The 12,001-nt window shown below is 39.7% G+C and overlaps 1 protein-coding gene across 2 annotated transcripts in view; it reads left to right on the top strand.

Annotated features, from left to right (window-relative positions):
• The window catches only part of LOC126180190 (cingulin-like), a 469,194-nt gene that overhangs the window by 354,465 nt on the left and 102,728 nt on the right, over positions 1-12,001 (top strand). The gene's annotated exons all lie outside the window — the stretch shown is intronic.

Here is a 12,001-nt window from a genome sequence, read left to right as displayed (position 1 = left end):
ATTTTTGAGGACTTGTCAGAAACTGTGTTTCTGCGTGCACCAGTCAAGATGTCAGATACCTTCTTTCAGGTAGAAGCTCTATTCTTGCCAAGAAAATTTATGAAAAATACTTCAAATGTGGCCCACACTCTCTTTTTTTTCCTTTGTAGTGATTCATCAAAATTTTTGTCCTTCAAGAGATCCCTTATTTGGTTTACTAGAGATTCATTCTTTTATTTTGGCCTTACTAACTTCTGCAAATTGGTTCTGTGTATATTGAAATGCTCTTCCCTCATTATTCATAGTTTTCACATAACTTTTTACCAATCCAAGTTTGATATGTATTAGAGGTAAAAATACTTCCCTGTGATCTATGAGAGGATAATTTTTGTATCATTCTTCATATCAAGTTAATAGTGTTCATGTTTATGTGATACTCTGACAGACTATCTATCAGCTCTAGCCCTACTGTCCCACCCACATATCAGGCAACTAAAGTCTTCCTAAAAACTGTAACTGTAATATTTCTATATATATGCCAATAGTGTGTTCTATAATGTACAGAATATAACAAACATAGCTTGCTCAGAAAAGTTTCTTTCATTTGCGTTGCATGGAAAATTGTCAGATTTTGAAATCTGTTTCCTATATTTAGAAGAATGCCTTTGAAGCTACAATTCAATGAGCTGATGGTCAGCTGCCACTCTTCTTGATTGAGATTATGTTCAATATACTTCCTTAGTCCAGTAATATCAATGTAGAAGGCCATATTCCCATCTGAAAAGAAGAATGGCAACCCTCCTTTCTCACAGTTGCAATACAGAGATATTTTGACATTCTTGTGTGGAACATTCCATTCGAGCATCCTCATCCTCAAAGCATGTGTATCTGCTCTCTTTTTTGTCTGATCTACACTGATGACCAAGAAATCAATGTGAGTTCACTGTCATACTCTTCAAACCATGGCAGTACGATTCTGGTCTTATGCTACAGACATTACCTTGCTAGAATATTCCATTGCCATCAGGAAAGACAACATCCATCAAAGTATACAGCTGATCTGCAAAAATGTTTACATAGTCCACAGCTGACATGGTGCCTTTGATTAGCACCACAGATCCCATGGAAGCAAAGGTGAATGTTCCCTGTAGCATAATACTGTTCACACTGTCCTGCACAATAAATGTTTAGAGTAGTCATTGGCCTGGATGGTGGTGTATTTGAAGGTGAAAACTGATGTGGTCTAACAGGAAATATGATTCATCCAACCAGGTGACGCATTTATATTTATCCACAGTGCAGTCTCAGTGAACCAGTTCCAATTGCAATCCTATTAGAGATGTCATCAGCTCTGCATGGGAACATGTAGGGATCTCCTGCTTCAGAGCCCCATGTTCAATAATGTGAGCTGATTGGTGTGCTCTGAAACACATGTCTCTGCACCATCATTGCACTCTGTCATTAGATTCACAGATTGCCACCTATCCTGGTTTATAGAACAGGCAAGCATCTGACCTCCACATTCAGTGATGAGGTGTGTAAGTCCAAATCTTGTCATCAATTCATAGTTTAACTGTCCTTCAACCATCCTAAATTCTTATGACAGTAGCAGAAAAATAACTGACCATCTTTGCCGTTTCTGAGATGCTCATTCCCAGGCACCAGGTCATAAGAGTCTGCCTTTTGTCAGAGTCATTTATGTCAGTGGATTTCTTCATATGCCGCCTGTATTGTTGCTATAATAATTCTCTGCTTGTATCTACTCTGCATAGATACTTTCTTTTCTGCATCAAGTGCCCACTGCATCACTAGGCAGCATTCAGTTTTACAGGGGGGGCAATGATTTTAATGTTTCGGCTCACCAATGCAGGTCACAAATTTTCTGCATCTTAAATACACACATCAAAAAAAGTTTTGCATCACCTCAGTTCTGAGAGTTCTGCAACTGTACAGAAAATTGGAATAGAGATCAACATAAACATCATTCCTGCTCTTTTTATTGGTCATGAAAATCACACATTGCATGTTGCACCACCATACAGCGAGACCTTCAGAGTGGTGGTCCAGATTGCTGTACACACAGGTCCCTCTAATACCCAGTATCATGTCCTCTTGCATTGATGCATGCCTGTATTTGTTGTGCCATCTATCCACAAGTTCATGAAGGCACTGTTGGTCCAGATTGTCCCACTCCTCAATGGTGATTTGGTGTAGATCCCTGAGAGTGGTTGGTGGGTCACATCATTAATAAACAGCCCGTTTCAATCTATCCCAGGCATGTTCGATAGGGTTCATGTCTGGAGAACATGCTGGCCATTCTAGTCAAGTCATATCGTTATCCTGAAGGAAGTCATTCACAAGATGTGTATTGTCACCCATGAAGGTGAACACCTTGCCAGTATGCTGCTGATATGGTTGTGCTATTGGTCAGAGGATGGCATTCATGTATCATACAGCCATTACGGTGCATTCTATGACCACCAGCGGTGTATGTTGAGCCCACATAATGCCACCCCAAAACAGCAGGCAATCTCCACCTTGCTGCACTCGCTGGGCAGTGTGTCTAAGGCGTTCAGCCTGATCGGGTTCCCTCCAAACACGTCTTTGAGAATTGTCTGGTTGAAGACATATGAGAGACTCATCAGTGAAGAGAAAGTGATGCCAATCCTGAGTAGTCCATTTGGCATGTTGTCGGGCCCATCTGTATCCCGCTGCATGGTGTTGTAGTTGCAGAGATGGACCTTGCCATGGATGTCGAGAGTGAAGTTGCACATCATGCAGCCTATTGTGCACAGTTTGAGTCATAACACAACGTCCTGCAGCTGCACAAAAAGCATTATTCAACATGGTGGCATTTCTGTCAGTGTTTCTCTGAGCCATAATCCAAAGGTAGCTGTCATCCACTGCAGTAGTAGCCAATGGATGGCCTGAGCGAGGCATGCCTTTGACAGTTTCTGTCTCTCTGTATCTCCTCCATGTCCGAACAACATCGCTTTGGTTCACTCCGAGATGCCTGGACACTTGCCTTGTTGAGAGCCCTTCCTGGCACAAAGTAACAATGCAAATGCGATAGAACTGCGGTATTGGCCATCTGGGCATGGTTGAACTAAAGACAACATGAGCTGTGTACTTCCTTCCTCGTGGAATGACTGGAACTGATTGGCTGTTGGACCCCATCTGTCTAATAGGCACTGCTCATGCATGGTTGTTTACATCTTTGGGTGGATTTAGTGAATTCTCTGCACAGTCAAAAGAACTGTCTCTGTGATATAATATCCACAGTCAATGTCTATCTTCAGGAGTTCTGGGAACCAGGGTGATACAAAACATTTTTTGATGTGTGTATTATACAAAGAGCAATGATGACATGACACAGTTCACAAACAAACTGAACCATGTTGACAAAAAACAGGACAAACTAACAGAAATGATTGACACTAGCCATAATTCTATAGCAGAGGGTACATGGACAGGCGCGGCTCGTGGTTTCTATACTGGGGAAGGCTGCAGCATTTATCGATCGGAGCCAACATAGACCTCGGGTTATGCTACAGATTAGTCTGACATAAACAATTAAGAATTCAGGTGGACAGTGTGGGCAGATCACTCTCTACCCATAATTTTACGTACTGTATCTTCTACACTCCGGGAAATGGAAAAAAGAACACATTGACACCGGTGTGTCAGACCCACCATACTTGCTCCGGACATTGCGAGAGGGCTGTACAAGCAATGATCACACGCACGGCACAGCGGACACACCAGGAACCGCGGTGTTGGCCGTCGAATGGCACTAGCTGCGCAGCATTTGTGCACCACCGCCGTCAGTGTCAGCCAGTTTGCCGTGGCATACGGAGCTCCATCGCAGTCTTTAACACTGGTAGCATGCCGCGACAGCGTGGACGTGAACCGTATGTGCAGTTGACGGACTTTGAGCGAGGGCGTATAGTGGGCATGCGGGAGGCCGGGTGGACGTACCGCCGAATTGCTCAACACGTGGGGTGTGAGGTCTCCACAGTACATCGATGTTGTCGCCAGTGGTCGGCGGAAGGTGCACGTGCCCGTCGACCTGGGACCGGACCGCAGCGACGCACAGATGCACGCCAAGACCGTAGGATCCTACGCAGTGCCGTAGGGGACCGCACCGCCACTTCCCAGCAAATTAGGGACACTGTTGCTCCTGGGGTATCGGCGAGGACCATTCGCAACCGTCTCCATGAAGCTGGGCTACGGTCCCGCACACCGTTAGGCCGTCTTCCGCTCACGCCCCAACATCGTGCAGCCCGCCTCCAGTGGTGTCGCGACAGGCGTGAATGGAGGGACGAATGGAGACGTGTCATCTTCAGCGATGAGAGTCGCTTCTGCCATGGTGCCAATGATGGTCGTATGCGTGTTTGGCGCCGTGCAGGTGAATGCCACAATCAGGACTGCATACGACCGAGGCACACAGGGCCAACACCCGGCATCATGGTGTGGGGAGCGATCTCCTACACTGGCCGTACACCACTGGTGATCGTTGAGGGGACACTGAATAGTGCACGGTACATCCAAACCGTCATCGAACCCATCGTTCTACCATTCCTAGACCGGCAAGGGAACTTGCTGTTCCAACAGGACAATGCACGTCCGCATGTATCCCGTGCCACCCAACGTGCTCTAGAAGGTGTAAGTCAACTACCCTGGCCAGCAAGATCTCCGGATCTGTCCCCCATTGAGCATGTTTGGGACTGGATGAAGCGTCGTCTCACGCGGTCTGCACGTCCAGCACGAACGCTGGTCCAACTGAGGCGCCAGGTGGAAATGGCATGGCAAGCCGTTCCACAGGACTACATCCAGCATCCCTACGATCGTCTCCATGGGAGAATAGCAGCCTGCATTGCTGCGAAAGGTGGATATACACTGTACTAGTGCCGACATTGTGCATGCTCTGTTGCCTGTGTCTATGTGCCTGTGGTTCTGTCAGTGTGATCATGTGATGTATCTGACCCCAGGAATGTGTCAATAAAGTTTCCCCTTCCTGGGACAATGAATTCACGGTGTTCTTATTTCAATTTCCAGGAGTGTATAATCAGGTATTAAATATCATTAGAAGCTAACTTCGAGTTAAAATCTTTGGTAAGCGTTTTTATACGTCATCGTTACATTTTCTGACACTTTGCAGCAAATCATATGGAAAGACGCGTTTCGGAGAGATCTTTAATGCGGGTCTGGATGCACAAAGTTCTTTCACTTTCATTCTATGGCTGTGTTCCAAGTTTTTACCTATTAAATTGCACACTGAATTCATATTGCGATATTGCGCTTGTTTCACACTCGCGGTATGTCTCAGATATTCACCAGCAAGTAAAACTCACTAAAATCTTGCAAAATATACTCCGAAAAAGAAACTTGCTAATATTACACAGTATCAACAAAAGCAGTCAGCATCAGCAAGCAAGGAAAGTAAAGTAACGGGACAAATTTCGCGCGCTTTGTCCTCTAACCACTTAGGAAACTCTCGCTAGATGGCAGTACTGGTATGTTACTGTAGTGTAGTGCACTCTGGCGGGATATTTGCAAACTTATTCTAAATGTGGATAAAATAGCCAATGGCTGAAACAAAACAACTATGTAAAACATTATCAAAACAATAATACTAAACGTCGATTAATGACGCATCGAAGCGTAGTAGAGATGTGCAGAGACAGAGATTGGATAGCGAAGTTTCGGCCACTCTACATTCCTTTATTACATAGATAGTGGAACCTGAAAAATGTGTGGTGGTTGGTATGACACCCTTAGGCTGCAAGCTCTGAGCCTTCGGGTCGCCCATAAAGAGCAGTACTATGTAGAAGCCACGCCCCCAAACCGCTACTACATGCAGCTTACGGACGTTCCAAGGCGCAGCCTAAACACTACTAACTGTTCGGAAAACATCTATTGATACAAACAGTTCCAAAACCGTTGACTGCCGTTATTTTAATCGGAATGAGAAATATGCGAAATTCGTCCTGATAATTTAAATTATGTAATACGTTCTTGCGAAATTTACTTTAACATATATTTTGGGGTGGCTCTGCCTCAGAGCCTTTAATTATGAGCCGCGCCTGTACATGGACTATATGAAAAGTAATTTGCATGCCATTTCTCAAAAACTATGTTGATGAAAAGAATATACTGCAAATTAAAGAATAATTAGTCATATATTACCAACTTCAGATATAAATTATCAGGGAGCAAAATCCTTGTGCCACAGTATAATTTTGTTGCCTTTCATTATTTTTCATATTTCAAACACTTGTCACCAATTTTATAATATTTGACTCACTTTCTACAGTAATAAATGTTTAATTGTATTATTTATTTACTCTACTGCCTATGAAATGGTAATAAAGCCGACTGGTAAGTGTTACACCATTGACAATATTGACTAATTATGAATTTCTCTTTCCTTATATGTAGTATTTCTGGTTCACAAGCAAGAAAATGTTTTAAATATTTCTGGAAAATATATTTCTCAGTCATGTTATGGCCCTTAAGTACAAAGCTGCAAACAAATTAGTTCTGTAAAATTAAGAAAATAATAGTTTGGAAAGATCTTCTTTAGGCAAATAATACACATTTTAATGCTGGTTTACTAATTATTTATTATTATTGTGACCTCATTATAGGTTCTTAGCCCATTATTTAGTGCTACTGGTGAAGATGTCGTTATGCATACTGCTTGCTATACACATGAACAAAGCAAAGAATTTACAATCATCAAAGAAATTAGCTGCCAATACTAAATATACATAATAATACATCCACAATCATAGAACAATAAAATAAAGTATTGCCAAATCCATTTACAAAGGTGTGCAAGTTAACTAATATGGATTTGGTTGTCAGGTTTGTCAGTATCAAGGAGTAGAACATAATGGAAGTCTGCTTGCTCATTCAATACGTTTCTCAGGTGGATTTTGATTTCCATTATTTAAAGTACAGACTGTTTCTCTCCATTTTATCCAGAGTGCAGTATCTGTACATCTATTACACAATTATGTCTTGTTTCCAGACAGTGCCATGCAAAGACAGAGTTTGTTTTCTGCAACTTTCAATTTCATTTGCCTTCTTAATGTCTGGTGCATATTGACCTATCTGTTTTATTGTTGTTATATGTGTTACACTTTTTGTCATTCATTTAAGACTTCTAGGCTGCAAAAGCAATAAGTAATTAGTGAATCAGTGGTAAAAAGTATGTTTTCCTCTGTAATCACGTCTCATCAAGTATGCCAATGAAGTATACAGAAAAAGATTTTCTGCACAAAAATAAAAAAAATAGGCATATCCAGCTCAGAAAGATCTTGTTTGAAATTGCTCATAATGGAATAATTGAATCAAATCATCTTATCTCTGTCACACTAGCTGATTTTCTTCTGACTCTTGAAAACCAATGTATTTTCTGACTTCAGTTTACACGAATTCACTGCCATCATGACACATCAGTAGAGTGCCTTGTTCAGAAAGATCATTCTGCATGTCTATGATGTTCATAGACATGGAGAATGATCTCTCTGAACAATATAGTGTGTAGAATTATATCTCCTCAGTATGCAGTTTTGACAGACTGAACATCTAATACGTTATATCACCTGACAACAGTTAAGCTAAAACATCTAATGAAAAATGGGTAACAACAATACATTAGTGTGACTACTCTTCAGTGGAATGCTTCAGGCAAAATATATCTCAATAAATATGTTACTGCTCCCTCTCAAGACCCATGGGAAACCTTTTGGGTTTGCAAAACCACTTGTCAGAGCTATTATGTTATACTGCCTCCAGACGATTACGTTCACATCAGAATCAATGTGTAAATGAACACAATCACCACCTAAGGATCCCTATACTATCAAATTTATAGAATCTTACAATTTACTGGGACAACGTTTAAACAACATTTGTCTTGCACATAAGTACTCCATAAGAATTCAGTCACAGGACCATACTTTGGAAACAGCTATGCATTGTTGTCTTATGTCATCACACTTTTGGGTAATCAATCCCCCCCCAACACTCACCACTGCCAAAATGCCATTGCTCAGAGAGTTCAATCTGCATCAGGAGTGGTGTCCATTTGATACACATTTGCAGAAATCTGTACTGGAAACTATAGATATATCAGTGACATCAGAGTACTTCTTCTCCTTCGTATGTTTTATTACTAAAAACTGCTCTCTCTTCAAACCCAATGGTGCATATCATGACCACTATTCTATGTCAGGACATGACTTTCACAGCAACTAAACAAAGTCCACCCTTGTGTACAACTGAGAAAATTATTCAGTGTCCAGTGTTCTTCCAACAAATATGAAAAACCTCTGTCTTGGAAATATCTGCTGCTAAATCATTTCATTCAGTGGGTGAAACTTTTTTAGCAAAAATGAGCACACTGAGATACAGCTTTATTGTTTTACTGGGATGATCAGTAATTACTTGAGTAAACGTGAACCTTCTGTTTAGTTGTGAAATATATAACATTTATTTTTTGTGTATCAAGATATTACTTCAGCTCACATACGAAGTAACATGAATATGTCTTTTAGTGTCTGTTTAAATATAAATTTTTATGATTTTCTGGGTAATATTCCATACTTATTTGCATGTATTAAAACGTTTGTCAGTTATTATGAGTGCTGACATGAGTTACTATATTTTAGCCTTCTGCATTCTTTATTGTAAATTTTGTGATAAGTCCACAATTGCACATTTAAAAAACCTTATTAATTCTATATGCAAGAAAATCCACTGCTGTTGAAATATATGTAAATTACAACAAAATAGGATAAATTGTGATAAAATGTGTGTGGAATTTGAAAAATTCAACTTTTGTGATTATAAGTGCATGTCAAGTCATTTCTTTCTAAAAGTGATACAGAAAGCCGTTACAAAAATTTCATAGTACATTAATGAAATAACACATTCAGCTTCAAGCAAATGAATTGGAACGAAACTGATCTCTTTCATACATTGGTTATGCATAGCAAAATGTTTAGTTTAGTCTGTATGACTGAACTGATAAAAGGGAGAAAGGTTTCCCACTACAGATATCATAATAGTTGGAATATGCTCCTCTTGTTACTCACATGTCTGAGCAGAGTCATGACAGGGGCATAATAATGAGTACGTAGAAATGGTTTCATCAGCAATAGGCATTGTAGGAAAGCACAGCACATGGATGCAGAAATAAATTTTTTCCTTTGTAGCAACATTAACATGAATATGGAAAATAGTAGAATATTCCATATGCCAGAATTTAAGTGTTCCATTTAACATCCAAAAGGTAAATATAATATACAAAGAACAATAAACTCTTATAAGTATAGGTGAATGGGAAAAAGTTGGTAATATAATGCCAACTTAAATTTTTCCATACCATGTTTGTTGTTTTAAGTATACCATCTCATAAATCAATTTGCCAGCAAGGTGGCACTGGTACATCAAAGGTAATGTATCACAGTTTGTTCCTTAACAGAGAAAAAAATATACATTATGGAATAAAGTATTCAGGAAAATATATCATTCAAGTACAGCAACTAAAATGCACAGTACAAATTGAAATGTGACTCTATGCTTTTCAGAGCTGTTAGTTACACACAATAAATACTATTGAATTAAAGGAGGCCACTCATGAAAAAGAAGAAGCATTGAGTTGTCAATAGGCACACACAGAAATTAAGTACACTTACTATCTTTCGTAGTTATCCTTTTCAAACTTGAGTAACAGACACACAGAATATACACACTCATCTGTGTAGTTCAGAAAAAACCCTTACAACACATCCTCCACTCCTGTAATCATCCTGGCCTCAATCTCCAGTAACTCACTGTCCCCACACCCTCCATTCAACATTTTTCCCTTCCTCTATCTTGTCACTCCCTCCAAATTCACCTCCATATGTCACCTTCAGTGTGTGTTACTCTCCACTGACTCTGACACCCATACATCACATTCCTAGCCCATCTGCCATATCGGTAGCACATTGGCAAGGCATTCATAATCATGTATGACAATTTGCACCCCCATCATGCACATCTTGTGAATGACTTCCTTCAGAATAATGGCATTGCTCGGCTAGAGCGGCCAGCATGTTCTCCAGACATGTACCCTGGGAGAGATTGAAAAGGGCTGTTTATGGATGATGTGACCCACTAACCACTCTGAGGGATCTTCACTGAATCGCTGTTGAGGAGTGCGACAATGTGCACCAGCAGTGCCTTGATGAACTTGTGGATAATATGCCACGACAAATACAGGCATGTATCAATGCAAGTGGATGTGCTACTGGGTATTAGAGGTACTGGTGTGTACAGCAATCTGGACCTCTGAAGGTCTAGCTGTATGGTGGTACAACATGCAATGTATGATTTTCATGAGCAATAAAAAGGGCGGAAATGATGTTTATGTAGGTCTCTGTTCCAATTTTCTGTGCAGGTTTCAGAACTCTCAGAACTGAGGTGATGCAAAACTTTTTTTGATGTGTGTACATTATAACAACATTATTACAGAATGAGTTTTAAAGGATTTCGAAGATGTTTGTTTTGAGGTGTTACATATGTGCATTGGAATACGTACACTATGTGATCAAAAGTATCCGGACACACCCAGAAAAGTACAGTTTTCAAATTAAGTGCCCTGTGCTGCCACCTACTGCCAGATACTCCATATCAGTGACTTCAATAATCATTTGGACTATCAGATCATGACCTGCAGCTCCTTGTTTTAGATGTAAATTCTAAGCAGATTATCAAGACTGCTAAATTTGAGTACAGGAGAGTAGTCAATCAACCAAAAATTGAGTGTTTTAGAAAACTGCTCAAAGATATGAACTGGAAAGATGTTTACAGTGCTCATGACATGAATGAAAAATATAACACATTCATGAACAATGTCAGTACCATGTTTGAAAACTGTTTTCCTCTAAAAGTTACTCAAATTAAACAGAAGTATATAATAAAACCATGGATTACACAAGGAATAAAGATTTCCTGTAAGACAAAAAGGAAAATGCATCTCTCGACCAAGAATAGCTCCAATGCTGATGATTTAGCTAAATACAAGAAATACTGTAAAATATTAAAAAAAGTAATTCAGACATCTAAAAAAATGCACTACGAGAAGAAGATAGCAATGTCAGGGAACAAAATAAAAACAATATGGAATACAGTGAAAAAGAGACTGGTAGAACCAGAAAGGAACAGGAGCAAATAGCACTAAGGGTAGATGACACATTAGTAACCGATGGGCATAGTGTGGCAAATCTATTTAACTAGTACTTTATATCCGTTACTGATAGAATGGGACTGTCAGGATCAGTAAATAATGCCCTTGAATATCTGAAACTAGCCTTTACAAATAGCTTCAGGTACATGAATATGTCACTCACTTCACCAAAAGAAATAACTTCCATAATAAAATCTTTAAAAACCAATCATTCTAGTGGTTATGATGAAATATCAACAAAGCTAATTAAGGCATGTTCTTGTGAGTTTAGTACAATTCTAAGTTACTTGTGTAACCAGTCAATTATAACTGGGACATTTCCTGACTAGCTAAAATATGCAGATGTTAAGCCTCTATTCAAGAAAAGGGATAAAGAGATACCATCAAACTACAGACCGATTTCATTTTTGCCAGCATTCTTAAAAATTTTAGAAAAAGTAATGTACAGGCAGCTTCTCAACAATCTGACCACAAATAACATATTATCAAGAACACAGTTTGGATTTCTGAAGGGTTCTGATATCGAGAAGGCTATTTACACCTACAGTGAAAATGTACTTAATTCATTAAATAACAAGTTACAAGCAGCAGGTATTTTTTGTGATTTGTCAAAGGCATTTTATTGTGTGAACCACAACATCCTTTTAAATAAATTAGAATTCTATGGTGTCACGGGCAGTGCTGCAAAATGGTTCAAGTCATACCTCGCTAACAGGAAACAAAGGGTGACAGTGCAAGGGACTAGTGAATTAAGTCATCAGTCATCATCAGAATGGG

The sequence above is a fragment of the Schistocerca cancellata genome, chromosome 1, assembly GCF_023864275.1.
Source record: "Schistocerca cancellata isolate TAMUIC-IGC-003103 chromosome 1, iqSchCanc2.1, whole genome shotgun sequence".
Taxonomy (NCBI): Eukaryota; Metazoa; Arthropoda; class Insecta; order Orthoptera; family Acrididae; genus Schistocerca; species Schistocerca cancellata.
Note: the sequence above shows the minus strand (reverse complement) of the source record. Positions and strands in the feature narration are given on the sequence as shown.